Genomic DNA, 18,459 nt, shown 5'->3' on the forward strand with positions numbered 1-18,459 from the left:
TAAATCACTCTGAAGGCTACACTGTGGCTACGAGCTCTCAAGGACACACAGGTTGTCCTCTCAGATGGCAAGCATGTGAGTGCACTAACCTTGCAACCGGGACGGGAGAATTTTTATAAAATTATTATTATTGTCTTTTTTTTTTCGTGCTGTGAGCATCTTTCCTTTTTTCGAATTGCCAGACAAAATGCTGATGAACTAATCCTGATTGGTCGCAAACGCGTTTAACTCAATTTTAACGTATAGGCGATTATCCAGCCGAGCCAGTCAGGCGTTTACGGAATTAAACTAGACGAGAAAAGCGAAAGAAAACAAAGTAATACCACTTCACGTTGATGTCCCCTAAATGAATACATGAGGTTTTCACTGTGCGAAGGGTGGAAGACAGTGACGAGTCTTGCAGTCAGAAGCTATTGATCAGTCTGCCAGTGGGCTTCTCATTTACTGTGACAGCCCATGGGCTCAGTGGAAGAGGGGGACAAGACTGGTGGGGTCCCTACTTGCGACCCAGTCAAGAATGTTGAGGATCACCCTGCCTACAACCCTGTGTGTGTGTGTGTGTGTGTGTGTGTCCACATGTTTGTTTGTGCGAGTGTGTGTGTGTGTGTGTGTCCACATGTTTGTTTGTGCGAGTGTGTGTGTGTGTGTGTGTCCACATGTTTGTTTGTGCGAGTGTGTGTGTGTGTGTGTGTGTGTGTGTGTGTGTGTGTGTGTGTGTGTGTGTGTGTGTGTGTGCGCGCATATGTAATTGTGTGAGCACGGACATGTTTGTGTGTGTATGACAACTGAGATTAAAGAAGCAGATATACATGGCGTCGGGCTCTATAATATCATCATCCAAATGTCACTCCACCACAAATGGATTTTCAGATGCCTGTACACCATTGGTGCAGATTTAATCTGAACAGAGGAGAAGCTTGGGGCTCTCCAGTGATTGAGAGAGAGAGAGAGAGAGAGAGAGAGAGAGAGAGAGAGAGAGAGAGAAAGTGAGAGAGAGAGACATAGAGAGAGAGAGACGTAGAGAGAGAGAGAGAGAGAGAGAGAGACAGAGAGAGTGAGAGAGAGAGACGTAGAGAAAGAGACAGACAGAGAGTGAGAGAGAGAGAGAGAGAGAGAGAGACAGAGAGAGAGAGAGAGAGAGTCGGCTTTATCTTCTAGTTTGTAGAGGTTTTGGGAGGCTCCACTTCCCTCTATCTTTTCTCCTCTCTACAAATGACAGGAGCAATCACTACCATCTTTTTATTGTAAACAAGCCGACTGACATGAACATACTATGGAAACACATTGCATTTAGGCAGATTCAGATAGTAAGGACTCAAACTTTTTAGACAAAGCCATTATGCAGTTGGCTAGTAAGAAATCTGTCTCTGCAATCACACAGAAGGCAGACACCTCATTGTCATATTGCCATAAGCCCACCTGAACCACCGGGTCTTTTGAAAACATTTACAAGCATTTGCCCTTTGTCATTGATTTATGCAGCGTTTAATGTGGCCGACGTAATGAGAGAATGTCCTCGTTGTTCCCTGTTCCCTTCCTTGAGGCGTGCTGTGAAGATCGTATCACCCTCAATTAGGCGGCGCGGCAGAGTTTCCCTCTGCTTCCACTGAGATCGTCCAATCGTTCGCTTACACAGAAGTATGACCCACAGGCTCCTCCCTCCCTCCTTCGCCTCCTTTTTTTTTTATATAAATCTATGGCCCGGTAATGAAAACCCACACTCACATGATTTCATTTAGCCGCTCTGCTAATGGCCAAGGAAGTAATGATTACATTCAAATATTAATTCCGTGTTTGAGACGGACCCATGAATCACTTGAGGCGGCCCTGCCGGGCGCGGCTGGCCATTCTTTTCTTTTCTCTTCTCTACGCAGCGGCAGACAAATTAAAATGACAAATAATTGCAATTTCTCTGCCAAGGGGCGACCCATGCCAATGTTTGGAAAAACACTTTTCGGGCGAAGGGTGGGGGTTGTAGGTGGGGGCGGGGCTGGGGGGTAAGGACTGATTGGAGGTGGGGGGGGGTAGAGGATGGGTGGGAGCATCCACTTGTTATTCTGAAGTGGGTGAAGGGGTGAATAAGGATTGAGGTGTGCGCTAGTGTGTGTGTGTGTGTCTGTATGTGTGTATGTGTGTGTATGTGTGTGTGAGTGAGTGAGAGAGAGCGAGAAGGAAGACACATAGTTTGTATATGTGTGTGTATTTGTGGGAGCGATTCTATCTGTGTAAGCATGCTTATTGCCTATTTATGCATGTGTGACAACACAGACTGGAGAAAGAGATATACATGCCACTGTGTGCTGTAATATCATCAAACACTCCAGCACAAATTGTTTTCCAGATGCCTGCACAGCATCCCTGCACATGTTCTGAGAATTCAGACATTACAGGGCACAGTGCAAATATTGGATTGGGCGCTGTGAATTGTAATTTTATAATTAATTTTATTCATTTACTAAATGTACATCTCTAGGTGAGAAGAAGAGTACTTACTGTAGTCAAATAAATGCAATAAAAAAATCTATGAACCTGATATGAAAGTCTTCTGGAACCCAAGAAAACATTTGTTGAATAATTTGTTTTAAGTACAAGTTATGTAAAGCATTGCAAATGCAGAGAATATTCCACTGGCGTTATGCTACAAGGCAAACATGATTTGTTAAAACTGTGCTTTGTTCAAAATTGATCGAAAAATAGAGAGAGCGATAAAGATAGAATGAAAAGAGAGAGACGGAGAGAGATGGAACTCATTACTCCTGCTTCGTCTGCGGCCCCAGAGAGAGACTGTGTCAACCCGTCCGCCACAACAGCGACAGCGAGCGTCCGGAAGAACTTCCTTCCTGTCAGCTGCCCAAGTCTTTCCCCCGTTCCCCACAGTCAATAACTGTCCCGCCCAATCATGCTGGCCAAAACAATTACAATGCCGTGGCCACTTACCTCACAAACACTTGCTGTGTAGTCTCCTCATCTCCTGTTAACCACACTGTGAGATCAATAAACAGCAGGGACTGGGAGACAGAACTTGACACCTAATTACTGTTTCACTGTGTGGATATTGCAGTTGTAATCATTACAGTCCAACAACCTTTGAGAGGAGCTCATGCAAAAATGATCAGAGGGCAGAGATACTGTAAGGCCACTTTAGTATGGCCAACCGAAAACACACTTTTGTTCCTCTCATGGCTCTCCTGTAAACGGGTGAAGGTAGGTGAAGCCACTTGTGCAAGTCCTGAGTGCACCTGCGCTCATAAAAGACAGAAGAAAATGTCCTTCAGGATCATAGGAGCACTCATCAATCACAGATATTGCATTCACAAGATGAGAGAGAGAGAGAGAGAGAGAGAGAGAGAGAGAACCCTAGACAAAAGCTCCTCTCCCCACTCAAAACCTTACAACAGCAGAACCCACGGGAGGCCTCTAAGAATGGGCTCTGGATGTGGCCTCACTTCAGTGGTATACCGTGAAAGATCGAGAGAGAGAGAGAGAGAGAGAGAGAGAGAGAGAGAGAGAGAGAGAGAGAGAGAGAGAGAGAGAGAGAGCGAAAGAGAGAGGGGGGTGAAAGAGTCAGCGAGGAGAAGAGAGAAAGCGAGAAAGAGAGAGAAGGACAAATGGAGCTGCGGAGAGGCGTGTGTTCAGACGTCCATGCGCTCTCCCCTCCTCGGCTCCACCCCCTCCCTCTCGCCGGTCCTCAGGCCCATTCCTCAGCTTCTCCCCCCAGGCTCTTGGTCATCCGTCACCGGCCGCCCGTGGGCCTGAATATCCTTAACCTCCACGGCCGGCCACTGAGCACTGCTCCCGCTCCCGAGTCTGAGCGGATGATTGCATTTCCTTGATGATGTCTTAGAAAGGCATAAGAGTTGAGGGATGAAGAGAGAGAGAAAGAGAGATAGAGAGAGAGAGAGAGAGAGAGAGAGAGAGAGCTCTTGCTGAAAAAGTTGAGGGAGCTCAGGTGAGGGCTGGGGAAAGAGAGAGAGAGAAGGAAACAGAAAAAAGAGGGAGGAGGAGAGAGGCGCGGGGTGCTGTTTTAAAGTGAAGGGAGGGATGTATTGCCGGTGCCATCTGGATGTCCCTCCGCAGTCCATCACTCAGAGGCGTTGATGGAACAACACAGGCCTCGTTTAGACTCTGCTTTAAATGCGAATGGCTGCTTTTCTGGCAACACACACACACACACACACACACACACACATAAAAAAGGAAAAGAGAAAACATTCACATCTCAGGAAGCCAATGTGCTTGGCCTTCAACACAAACCAATCAAAAAGGTGTCGGGTGGAAGGGTGATCCCATGTAAATGAAGGTAAGCAGGGTGACATCTATAGAAAGCATGCCGTCTTGTGGCTCTTAATTTAGAGAATTACAGATTTAGTCTAGTCTAGTAGTAACTCATTCAATTACTAATTAAATGTCATCATTTATCTATCCCGTGACCTGCTAATATCAAGTTTCAAATTCAATTACACGTTTTCTTTTTCGAGTAATGTAACGTAAGATATGATATTTGTTGTTTTGTTTCACTGTTACATAACAGATACAGAGAGACAGCAGAGACACTTTACACAAACAGTTGCCAAACACAGAAATTGTGGTTCTTCGAAAACAGAGCACAGTGAGTAGCCGACCCGATCAGTCACAGGCTAATTGCTGTGATTTGTTACGCCCCAATGCCGTGCTCCTCCTGACAGGCCCCACGCCAGGCCTCGCTCCATTCATCACAGGTGAGCAGCTGTCACCGCAGCCGGCCGGATCATCTGCCAAATGCACCGACAACCACCGAGAGCCACCGGAGGAGGAGGAGGGCTCAGGCCGGGGTGACCTGGGGTGGGGTGATGTGGGGGGTGGGGTTGCAAGGTCACAGCACTAGGTTAAACTGAGACGAGACCGGGGTGACCGGGGGTGGGGTGATGTGGGGGGTGGGGTTGCAAGGTCACAGCAGTCGGTTAAACTGAGACGAGACCGGGGTGACCGGGGGTGGGGGTGTTTGGTGTGACCACGGGTGGTGACATGACACGTTGATTCAAGCACAGGTAGCATAGTGAAACAGTCACTATAGGGTAACTGCCAGCCACGTTCATAGGTTATGCAATATGAGGTTATAGTTACTTATATATCAACAGTGGACCCGCTGTGCTTATTAGTTCACCTTTATGATATGGCTATGGCTTCCGGTTCTTTCTCAATTTGCTTCACTGTATCTCATGCTCTTCTCTACCTTCCTCTACTAGTGAAGAGCTATTTAGTAGTACACGTGGTAACGACTCTCTATGTCCTCTCTATATCCATTTAAAGTGGCATTATGTAGGAATTGTACTTCAGGGTTAGGGTTAGGATTAGCAGTTTCACCTTAAAATAACAGCTTAAAAAAAATTGGGGCGCTACAATGACGTTTAATATGGAGAATCGCCTCCGTGCCATTGCCATACCAGGGTCCCTAGGCATATTACTGGGTTATGTAGGTTTGCCTGAAGCCGCCCGGTTACTACTGTCTGCCGAACTAGTAAGTAGCTTATTTGCCGGCTTGCTTTGTCTTTGTTGCACTTGCTTGATGTTTGACTGTGTTAGGAAAGTTGTTGACTCACTAGTTTATCATGGTGTCAAAGTAAGCAAATTTCCAGAGGTTTCGCCGCTACCATCTCGTTAGCGATTAGCAATTCCTACATAATGCCACTTTAAGCTTTAGGTTTCTTCTGGACTCTAAGAAATGAGCAAGAAAGAGGAAGGTAAGGGTTGGTGAGAGAACGGCAGACACAGGAGGCCATCACTAATGACGCCAAGGGAGGAAGTGAAATGGAGAAGAGATGAGGAGGGAGTAAGACGAAGAGGAGAGAAATGAGGAGGGGAAGGGTGAGGGAGTGAAAGATCGTAAGGAATTACGAGACAGTCAGACCAAGAAAGTGAAAGAGATGGGACAGATAGTGTGAGACAGACAGAGAGAGAAAGAGAGAGAGAGAGAGAGAGAGAGAGAAAGTGAGGGATTGAGAGAGAGGGAGACTGAAAGAGAGAGAGAGGGATGAATTCTTGACATTTATTGGAGCTGGGGGAATGGGTTGAACTGTCAGTGATTGGTTGGCGCCATGGCCTGGTTTGAAGGTTATGTGAAGCCTCCATCATTAAGCAGACAGACTCACTGTCAGGAAGCGTATCCTCTTCGGGCTTCCCCCCTGTCCTCGTCTCTCCCCCTTTACTGGCCAGTGGAGAAGGACATGGACAGAGAGAGAGAGAATGAGAGAGAGAAGGAGAGAGAGAGAGGGAGAGATAGAGAGAAAGAGAATTAGTCATTGTGAGGAAAAATCCTTTTATTAAGGTATGAAAGAGGAGTTGTCTCCATTTCAGCCATACATCGTCTTAAGGAGGTCAGCAGTCCTGAGCTTCATGCCAGAAATGGCTGCCCCGAGCACACTGAGTTAATGAAAGTAAGGCAGAGTGAACGGTTGTTTTTGGGGGGACTTTATAATTGAATTTACTTCAAAGTAAAACCAAGAAAAATAAATGACAATTAATTTAATGTGGGCTAGACCATTCAATATCAACAAGAAACAGTTGATAGGGCAAAACAGTAGCCATACAATAATTTGTTTCAGATTGGGAAAAAATCTCTAAAGTCTATTTTGTAATAATGATTGGCTGTTCATTTATCATCCCTTACATACCACAGTAACTTACCTTTTCCATCATAATCTTGGCTGAAGACCCCCCCCCCCTTCTCTCCCTGAGGTACATGAAGAAAAACAAAGTCAAAGGCTAGACGAACCCATTTATGGACCACACAGAAAGCAGAACATTTACCCCCTGATTCTAGGAGCAACCCCAGCGACTTCAGTCTCAACATCACCTCTCGCCTCTCAGCACCCATCAAGTTTCATGTTTGTTTTTGCCAAAGTTGGTCTTGCAGCTGAGTTTACTTCACACAAGCAATATTACACTCATTAATTATTCATCTCTTCTTGACAAGCAAACCTTCCACATGGCGTGACCTTTAGGCGGCGGATGGCCACGGCCTCCATGTGTGTACCCTTCCTCATCATATCCCCCACACGCTGCGCCCACGCGCGCACATTTATAAAAAGACATTTTGCATTAAACGATCAAATAGCTCCGTTGAGGGCCCCATCAAATAAAATATCATGGCATCAATTTCGGTAGTGTATACCGGAAGGTCACTGATTCATCCGTGAGACACGAGACGACAGGAGTTTTCAGTGAGTGGGGTTGTCCAGAACCAGGCTATATTAATTAACAGTGGTTTCTGCTTCTGGGCTTGATTTGGGTTTCTTTGATAGACCGCTACATACTGTCATTTACCACTATGTGTAAGGGACAATATTAGAGAGGAGGGGAAAGAAAGAAATCCATAGAGAGATAAGGAGTGAGAGATAGAGAGAAAGAAAGGGGGAGAGAGAAGGGTAACCATCACATGATGTATGAGAAGAAAGAAACATGATGGAAAAACGACATAAAATGGCTCTCAGCTCATTCAGTTGGAGAGTAATCCGGAGTCGTGTGACCTTCAGAAGGAACCTGGTTTTCAACTCTGGAAAAATATAGTTTGTATGATGACAAGCTGAATTAATCGATTACCGAGCTTCATAAACTTTTTCTCAGGTCATTGTTCATCAGATCTAATTAATTCATCTGACACTGACATGTAAAGTTGTTGACAATGTAATACTCCTACTACTTCTTAATCTACAACTATTAATACAGATAATATACCAATATATATATATGTAAATGATAATAATACTTTGGACCGGATTTTAATTGGTTTTGGGATTATGTTAAAGCTTGTGGTGGTAAATTGAATAACACAACTATGAATTTGTAAAGGTCTCTGAATTCATACAGAGAGAGAAAGAGAGAGAGAGATTGAGAGCGAGAGAGAGAAAGAGAGGGAGAGAGAGAATGAGAGCAGAGAGAGAGAGGGAGAGAGGGGAGACGTTGTTCTGTTTGCTCAATAGGAAAGGAGAGAGAGAGGCTGAAAGAAAAGGAGTGGGAGTAGAAGAGGAACAATGCAGCCGCATCGATTAAACGGCGATTAAACCTACTGTGTGCAACAACACCTCTGCCCCCAGAGTTGGGTTACTGTGGCAATTTGTCACCCAAAAAGTCATTAATCACTGGGGCGCAATTGGGTGTCCAGACTCCCAGGCTCAAGCTTCTCCATCTCCGCTGTGGAACCAGGACCAGAGGTGGGTACACCATCGACAGTGAAAGGCTGTCCCTGATAGTCTCTTCTATGGTAGAGAGGGGCGAAGGTGATGAGACCATCTCACCATCTCCTCTTCCTTCTCCTGATTGTATGGTTGTTTCCTCATAAAGACCTAAAGTGCAATACCAGCATGGTTTACTGGTCCCGACAGTATCATCCTGAGAACTACACAACAGCACTTCACAGCAGATTTATTGGGCTCGATATTGAGCCGGTAATCCTCAGCAGTAGGCTCATATAATAAGACTTGGTTGTTATGACACACAAGTCTATAGTCAGCCTCTCTCTCTGTCTCTCCCTCCTCTTTCTCTGTCCTTGTTTCTCTGTTCAATTAAAATGCAGCATCACTTTTTAAGACAGCTATGGCTTTAAACTGAACATAGATACTCTTACATAAAGTACATCTCGGGCATATTACACTAAATATGAATATACGTTTGCAATTAAACGCTTATGACATTGAGAGGCATTGTATGTTCCACATGATCTCATCTTTTATTCTTTTATTTCATGTCCTTTCTCATCCATGCCTGCCTCATTCCTTCGAGTGAGGCATCTGGGGGAGGTCAGAGCCGTACGCATCACTGTAGGGGCATGGGGACACTCACACAACTCAGATTTCTATCTGAATAAAGAGGAGTCTCTCTCAGGGTCCACCCGTCTCCTCTCCTGCTCGGGAGCCGGACAAAAGGCAGAGGCAGCATATCTCTCTTCTCCATCTCGAGTCTCCACAGCACGGCCGGCTGAAGCTACTGAGGACAGAAATAGAGAGTGACAGAAGAGAGAGAGAGCGAGAGAGAGAGAGAGAGAGAGAGAGAGAGAAGGAAAAGGGGAATAGACTCTCTCTGCTTATCAACAGGCCACATCACCTGCCCTTTACAGAAGCACCTTCTGTGTAAGGGTGCCTGGAGAAAGATATACATGGTGTGCAAGTGTGAGAATGTGTTCTTTTGTGTGTGTGCATGTGCATGTGTGAGAGCATGTGTGAGAGCGTGTGTGTGTGTGTGTGTGTCTGGAAGAGACAAACAGCCTGAAAAGGCAGGCTTTAACCTTAGGGGCACAATGAGCACACAAGTTATCCTGCCCCACCATCTCAGACTTTGGTTTGGGGCCGCCTGTAAGGAAGACATCAGGGGCCGTGGAGGCAAGGACTGTATGAAAGGACAGGTCTCTGTTGTGTGAGCTGAAAAGAGCACAGGCCACATGGAGGACGAGATGGGGATCTGGAGCCACGGCTGCAGGAAGAGCAAAGATGAATGGGGTTGGCGAGGCTGCGGGCAGGGTCCATTCAGTGGTGAAGGAGCAGCAGCATCAGCATCAGGACCAGACCCCCAAAGGCACTCAGCATCAGGACCAGACCCCCAAAGACACTCAGCGAGACTGAGGCCTGGCTCTCCAAAGATCATGACAGTATTTCAATCGTTGGCAGGGAAATGTATAGTGGACATTGGTGTCTGGTGTCTGAAAACGTGCAAATTGCCATTAAAAACATCTGAAGTTGAAAGCCAGCAATAAATGGCTCTAGATGACGAACAAGATACAACAGGGCCCATACATCCATTTAGGCATAATTTATCATTTAGTAAGGAAGAATGGCAAGATTGCAGGTTTTGATGCTACCCAAATGCTATAGACAGGAAATGTTCAATATTGGTATAACCGGCCTGTCATAGCGTGATGTTACAGACAAGAGACTTAGAAACTCAGGAAACAGAATGTCAGCCACTTTTATTTTTGACCCCTCACTCTTGCCGTAATCCAAGATTTTGTCTCAGCTCTATCCCCCTTCATCCTCGCGCTGCCTTTAACCCCTCAATGATCCCTCTGTGTGTTTTCTTTTGCTGAGCTACTGGGCTTTATGCTGCCCTAAGTTACACTGATGATGTTTACCCCTTGGGTGTGTCTTAAGGGATTTCCTCTTTATCTTGTTAGTTGTATCAAAGGGGTAGTGCAGTTGTGTGATTACTGCTGGTCTCACGCCTAGTCATAATTAACTTGCTACAACTGTCTTGTGCTTGTATTTGGTAAATTACAGGAAGTAGTTTGCTTGTCTTGCATAACAATTTCATGCTTACACTATATTCTGGCTGACTTTATTCAATTGACAGGCACTGCATCCAAATATATTGCCAACAGCTTCAACCAATTCATTTTCTCTATTTTATTTATTTTTAACATATTCAGAAATGCTTGATACTGAATTTGCGTTAAGAAGTGTTAAGAACTACTTATTGTAGAGAAAGGACTTCCCTCCCATTTTGATGCCACAGATTGAGAAGTCGCTGCTCCCTGATGCTCTCCCAGATGAGTAAATGAAGTCGCTGCTCCCTGATGCTCTCCCAGGGGAGTAAATATCTCTCCTCAGCTGGCTTATGCCTCCGGATGAAGGTGACCTCATCTTTAACATTGAAACATGCTGTGTAAACTAGACCCCTTGTCACATAACTTCTCATTTCCGCTTCTCAACAGCCTGAAGTGCCAGAGCTTCCTGTCGTCTCCCCGGCTCCCGCAGCTGAAAAGTCCCATCCATCTCTCCTCCCAGATTTATTGCTCCATAAACCATTTCCTTGGTAAAATTGACTTCCCTCACCTTTGTGGCTGCACTCTCTCTGTATTTCGCTTTCAAGGGACACAATCACCCAACGGCGGACCATCACTTTTCTCTCACGCAGACAGTCTTTATGGGGGGCAGTAAAAACAGGCCATATTGTGACAGAAAAGGGAAGTGGCTGGGTCTTTCAAACGCGGACGCGTCAGATTTTGATGGCGCGGGGCTTCGGATGACACCTTGGCTATGAAAACCTGTGTCCCCCCACGCCTGTCTGTTAGGTGGTTGCGGGGCCCCACCCTGTCAGCGCTGTGCTCAGCTCAGCTCCAGAGCATTCGCAGACCACAGACAGACAGGAAGTCTCCGCTCAGCAGCACTTTTGATTTGACACGTCTGTATTTTTTTCTTCTTTTTCTTCATGTGACAATTCCACAATGCTGCCTCCAACTTTAAGCCCTTTTTTAAGGTTACAGCACACACAGCTCAAGGCAGTGCAAGGATACTGACTCCTCCCCTGAAGAAGGCTGGTTAGACAAACAGACGACTTCAGAAACTAATCTCTACCACATCAGCCCTCTTATGTACCCTACACAGTCCCCACCTCCCCAAAGGCCTTCCCCAGGGTGGGAACACTGGTTTAATAATCTCCATAGCCGTGATCAATAATTCACTAGAGTCTTGATGACTTGTTTGTCTGCACTGATATGGGTGGAATTGGGGGATGCCCCATGAGGTCAATACCCCTGGGTGTGTAGGAGTTAACAGAGCAGACCGTAAGCGCTGTTTAACAAATCATTAAAAACACTGACAATAAGCTAATACATGTGGGTACAAAATTAAAACTCATCAATATGAGGGGGACACTGTATCAGGGATTAAAGTGGATCGTTGGCAAAAAAATGTTTTGAAAATGTCTAGACATGTATTTTTTTTAACTAATGCTTTAATGAGGAAGTAATCTTACCAGATATTCCATCACACCCAGAGCATTGCTTAATATTTAATATGAATTACTCTGCAGACTAATGTGTAACTGTATCCAGAACCATTTACAATGACACAGCTCTCAGATTGTACCCAGAGAGCAGAGAATGGAACCCTTTTATTCGAAAGAGTTTCCAGGAGAAAAAAAGTTGACTTTCGGTGTTTGGTCATGAACTGTGCGTGGGAGACTCAGCGACATCCATCTTCGACGCCGGCGAGTCTGCGCTTTTAATTAACAGCTCCTGAATTTGCTTTGTCTTCTGAAAAGGATCAAGTCTAATTGTGCTCCAAATTAAAGGGCTTAATGAAAGCAGCTTTCGAAGCCCATTCATCAAGTCCAACCCTGGAAACAACAAACTGTTTAGGCCAGATGGAGAGCAGAGAGAGGCACTAGAGTCAGAAGTAAATGAAGGAGAAAGCCAGATATCCAGTGGGAGGTCCTGTTAGTTTATCCTAACAGCAGTTAGACCTGTTGATCAGTTAGACCAGGTCTTCTAACATAGGTGTACATCTTAAGAGAAGGTCACACACACTGTTATGTCTACAGCTGATAAAACGGAAAAGAACGTAAACATACCTAATACAACCCCACTGGAATAGTTCCATGACTAGCACTACTCTGCCAAATTGAGGTTACTAATAACATCATACAGTCTGAAAATTAACTGCACTTGTATACCAGTTCTTGAGGGTGTCACATCTTGGGAGTGTAGAGTGCAGATTTGTCAGAATCTTTATTGGATGTGTTTCCAAAAAATTTGATTAATTTAGGCAAACTCAGCCACCTCTAGAGACAACGACTTTTCACTGCTTTCAGGATAGTGTGTGGATACTGCTGCCACTGAGTGCACAACTGCTCAGCTGCAAGTACGCTACAGCAGTAAGAGAGGATTTCTGGAGGGCTCGAAAGTATATTTTCACTTGAAGACTTCATTGCCTTAAACTACACACAGGCTGCTAGTCAATATCCACACGCACTGTCACCAAAGCAATATCAAGCGTATGTCCACATGGCGTGTATTTCCCACACAAGGCATGGCTCTAGTCACTCCTCTGGGTCTTTAGCGAAGCAAGAGGACAGTGACAGAGAGCGGAGGGGGGGGACTGGAGGGCTTGGATGAAGGCTCAGGAGGGTTGGGGTTCGAGTGGTGCTGGATGGTGGCAGTTGGGGAGGTTGGGGCGAACAGGGAGGGCGGTATGGGGATGGGGGGAGATTGGATAGCTGTCACCGCGCCAACGGGCTTGACAGTCTGGACGGATGAGTCGGTGCAGAGCGTCCAGGAGAAAGTGGTTTAAGGGCGTCCGTGGAGATGACAAAGGCCTCTCTAATGGGCCCCGGGAATCCGATTAGACTTTATTGTCTGTGTGAAGCCCGGGCAGTAATTCAGTTTGAGGAGAACAGAAAGGCTTCCGTCATCGACAGGAAAGTTCACATCTGCAATCTGGACCATAACGGGCAGATGGGGAAAAATAACAATAAGCACAAAGCTTACAGGCAGAAAGAGAGACTGGGGCTTAGACAGAGATCCAGTCCTGAAGAAAAGAAGTGTTCAAAATTATTAGTTTGGTGACAATAAAACGTTCCAAAAACCTGGTTGTTACAATGATTTTTCCCCCAATCAAGGGAAATATGGCATAGGGCATAGTAAAAAGTATAATGGTAATTGTTTGTGCTCTAGAAAAAATGGTGACCTCATAACAAAATGGGATGCTCTCATATTTGTCTCAAAGTCGCAGACTATATAGTGAACATTCCATAACAACAGCCTGTTTGCCACTGAACATATATGATTTTTAGTTATAAAGACTCAAATAATATCACTCCTGTCCACAATCCATGTCACCACTATGTCTCTTGAAAACCTGAGCCATTTAACGTCATACTAAATGTCCTGCTGTCTAAACCTCATGGGTCTGTTCACTCTCGACAGGCACAGGCACGGGAGCAAGCACAGGTGAGAACATGACACACGGAGTGATGGCGGAGTGATGGAGAACATGACACCACTAGAGGGAGTGACCAGGCAGCTGTCTGAGCTTCAAAAGACTGAAACGTCCCTGAGGATCATGCAAGAGTGGAGGAGGAAGGAGATCAAAACAAACCAAGACAGACATGAACATGCATGCATATGTTACGCTAAGGCTTCTTTTAATTCAGTGTTATATACAGCCTGAGAACATGTTTTGAATTGTTACTTATATTACAGTGGTACCCCCTGGAAAAGACATTCACCATACATTCGGGCCATTGGCCTGTGACCTGATCTCATGACCAGAGGACTTCGAAAACCCTTTATGTTCTGTAAAAGTAGTGTACTGGGTTACATATCTATATTATCTTTCTTCAAAGCAGACATGTTAAAACAATGACATTTCACTAGAGAGCTTTCAGTGGCCTGTTAATGAGGTGAATACACTCACGTAGATATAATCATCATGTGGGTCCCTGTACAATATACCACTAACAAATTACAGTTATTGAAAAAAGCTTAAAACCACCTTTGAGTCATGTACTTTTTTTTCTTAACGCAGTGGTTGCATCAGAAATTAAACTGATTGCATGAGATTGTGTCATCCTTTTGTCCCTATTGTAATCACTTTTCAATTGACCACCGTGACTTCATTCACGTCACACTTCATTACACCGACACACAAACACACACACACACACACACACACACACACACACACACACACACACAAACATGCTAGCATACATACAAACAACCAATCAAGTATTAGTTCAATATTTACAGATCTGTTTCATATAATATGCACATAGTACACGTGAATTCCACAATTTTAGTTTCCTGACACGCCTCACACTGATCTAGTTGTTTGTTGTTTCTGTGACTAGTTCACCACAGTACCCACTAGAAAATAAGGTCCTTTGCCTAATGGGCAGGAAACTGCCTCACTCAGTCACATTCCTTCCTATGTGTTCTGAAGAACAGGCCGCAGTTAGAGTTGCCACCTGTCTGAAGCCTCTCACTTGATCCCTTTGGCTTTCAGTGCTTTGACCACTGTGCTGAGGTAGTCTGGATCTGGATAGCGGAGGCTAGGCAGAAACAAATGATGAATAAGTATAAATTAAGCTAAGCTAAGTATATGAATAACCAAGTCATTAAGAGGAAGACATCACAAAACTAAACTAGTTTCCTTTCATTGGTCGGATCAGAAATGCCTGTGGACATTATTTCAGAGCCTGAGCCATACAGACAGATACCACAAAAACTCATAAAATGACTAATGATTATACTTGACACTATTATATTTGTCTTGGTACTTTGATGCTTTTCATAAATATTGGCACTTTTATGTTCATGTGTGTAATGCTAAAGGAATGAAAAGGACAGTATCTTGATCATTTGTTACTTACCTTTCTGGTCCCGACTCATCACTGCTGGTCTTCAGTGGAACGTCAGCGACCACGGCCTCCTCTCCACTGTAGTTGGTGGCCACCGTGAACATCCGCTTCTGCTGGAACGCTTTTTCCAGCAGTCGAACCACCACCGCTCCCTTGTTATTTTGTGGCAAGAAGGCTTCAGTTTTCAGCCCATGAAACTTCTCTCCTGGCCTGGGATGCCTCTCCTGTAGGACGTGGAAATATGATTACAGCCAATCTGGCTCATCAATCTCATTAAGTAATTCTTCGTAATTAACTGACAAACCATCCTTTTATTTACTTTTATTACATTACTAGTCTCACTTCATTAGTCAGCCTAGAGGTATGTCAATTGAATTACATCATTTTGAGTATTGTTCAAGTCATCCGTCTTTGTTTCCTTTAGGCCGACGGCAAAAGCTTAACTGGTGGAACCAGACAGACAACAACACAGGGTGATAGGAATGTACCCATGCCTTCTAGGTTTTGGCAGAAATCTGCAGATATGCAGACATTTCACTACAGCAGTTTGAAAGTTGTTCATTGTACACTCCCACATATGCAAAACTACTGGTATCTAATCATGTAGATGATTGTCAACATCCTCAAACTTACTGTCTGTATTCCATCCACAAACACAAAGGTGATTTTTATACTGTCATGTTTTGGATAGCCTGGTACACTCCTTCTCTGATGTTCCAGTGTCATCTCCCCCTCTGGCTGGTCCCCCACTAACTGTGACCGTCCCTGGAGGTCCTTCTTCACTGTAAACAAACATTACATTAATGTTTGAATAAGAGAGAAACGTAATAAAGTGTCAGAAATAAACTTAGTAAGACATGTGGTTACTTTACCTTGCTGCTCGACTGACAGAGGGCCCTTGCCATCGATGAAGTTGGTGATATCCTTGCTTTCGGCTGTACCCATGGTTACAGGTTAAAGTTACCTGTCCTCAGCCACAAATCTAGGATTAAAAGAGACCAACTGATCCCAACTGATCCAAGTCAAGAGAAGAATAACTTCTTTTAATCCCAAGACTCAATACTATTGAAGCTTTCCACTCACCTCGGCAGATATCCACTCAATCTGTGTTTCCTTCTTCTGTGTGCACTTACTGTGCTCGCATAGAAACTCATCCACCCACTCAACCTTCACACACACACACACACTCCCCACACTCTTAGATCCTTATCATAACTTCTGCTATTAGCAGATTTGAGTAAGATAATCTGAGAGGGTTGTAGTTCCTGCGGCTCCGGTTGTTACTCCATCTTGATAGATTGGCTTTTGATCCTGATATGGTGTAATGTCTGAGCACCTGGGTGAAAGTGTTTCAACTGGTTTCGAGTGTGACTGAGAGCGAGTGTGAGAGAGACAGAGCAGGGTGTGGCTGAGAGAGGCTTAACACTTCATTATTCTGGTCAGGTAAAAGGGTGTGGTCAGTGCCTTAGGCTTCTGAGAGAGAGTCTTGAAGTCTTGAAACAAAACAAACTCCTTCACACTGACATATATATTTTCCTCAATACACTCTGTCTGAGGTGACCACTGTATGAAATGAGGATTGTATGAGAGTATTTTTTTAATCATACAAAGCCAACATCAAGTGAGACCTTCATATTTGGTTTGTGTTTGAACACAATACTACATGTAATACAGGGAGCGTCTTGTAGAATTTGTTTTAAGTTGATTAGATTAGTAATGGTGTGTCTCTGTGTGTGTGTCTTATTTTGCTTTTGTATTTGTTTGTCATGTTTTAATGGCTTATCCCTATGTGAATGTGATGGCACCATGAATGAGGCCTGTTGTCCACGCAGTGAAACTTTACTGAGTTTCAGTTTCCACACCAGCGTGTCTATCTCTTGTCTTTGGAAGCTTTGGTGCAGATAAACCTGTATGCTTTGGAATCCCAAGGCTTGTGCCAGTGTGAACAGCACTGAACGGATTTAACAGATTTCTCACCAAGAGAAACGAGAAGCGTCCAATGAGGAGAGACAACAGTGCTGTCCTTACCTCGCTGGAACAAGAGAGATAAACAACCCAGACTTGCACAGGAAAGCCTGGCTTGATAAAACAAAGTCCCGGAACATTATGAAAAGATATCTAGCACAGCGATGACTAAATCCACAAGCTTTCAGAGGGATATGAGACTCGGGTGAATTTCAGCCTAGAGAGCCGTTAGTTAAACTCTCTCCTGATACGCACCTTGCTCTGTCAGCTGATTTTTTTAAAAGAAGAAGACAACAAAGAGAAGATCTGGTGATGGCTTGCTGACAGACACTACCTTTGTTTACCTAGTTTTCTCTTTTACAGTTTCCATCTCTCTCTTTCCACTTTTCCAGTCTCCATCTCTCTTTCCTCTTTTCCCGTCTCCATCTCTCTCTTTCCTCTTTTCCAGTCTCCATCTCTCTCTTTCCTCTCTTCCCGTCTCCATCTCTCTCTTTCCCCTTTTCCCGTCTCCATCTCTCTCTTTCCTCTTTTCCCGTCTCCATCTCTATCTTTCCTCATTTCCCGTCTCCATCTTTCTCTTTCCTCATTTCCCGTCTCCATCTCTCTCTTTCCTCTTTTCCAGTCTCTCTCTCTCTCTCTTTGCTCTGTAAACTGCCATGCTGTTTTCGCCCCGTCTCCTCTGCTGCATTTCAGGCTTTTTTTTCTGGAATGTTCTTTCCTTTCTTTCCTTCTCCCCCCAGAGGGTCAGCTGGACGTCAACAGATCTGGCCCTCTCTGCTGTTCTCACTGCGATTTATCACTGTTACTGCCCTCCACTCTATTCCACTTTAGCATGCAGATTTGATTTGGCCCCTGGGCCGTCGCACTATAAGGTGTGATCTATGTCTGCTTTTGTGCGCGGTGGGGAGACAAGGGAGCCATCAGAGGCTCATCTCACCCTGTGGAGTCCATTCTAAATTGATATACTCCATAAGGTCCACTGTGGGCTATGAATCTTTATCTTATATCTATATATATGTATTATATCTTATCTTTATCTTATATCTATGGGGTCAATCCCTGCAAATGGAGAAATGCAGGACAGGCCAGTGCATGTGCGCGGTTCTCTTGATGATGCTGGATGAGACGCTCTGATGGAGTGGGGACTGCTGCTGCTACATTTTCTGCTGAAATTTGGTTCAGTGGACATTGAACTGACAACTATTAGTGGGTGAGATATAGCTGGAAATCATAAGGTCAGTTCTCTCTACCATCCTCTGGTGCTGAGTGCTTTCTGTTGCTCAGTCTCTCTCACAAAGATAGACACACACACTGACGCACACCCACCTTACCACATACACACACATGTATACTCATACAAATACCCATAAACAAACATATGCACAC

Source organism: Clupea harengus, chromosome 17, assembly GCF_900700415.2.
Source record: "Clupea harengus chromosome 17, Ch_v2.0.2, whole genome shotgun sequence".
NCBI lineage: Eukaryota > Metazoa > Chordata > Actinopteri > Clupeiformes > Clupeidae > Clupea > Clupea harengus.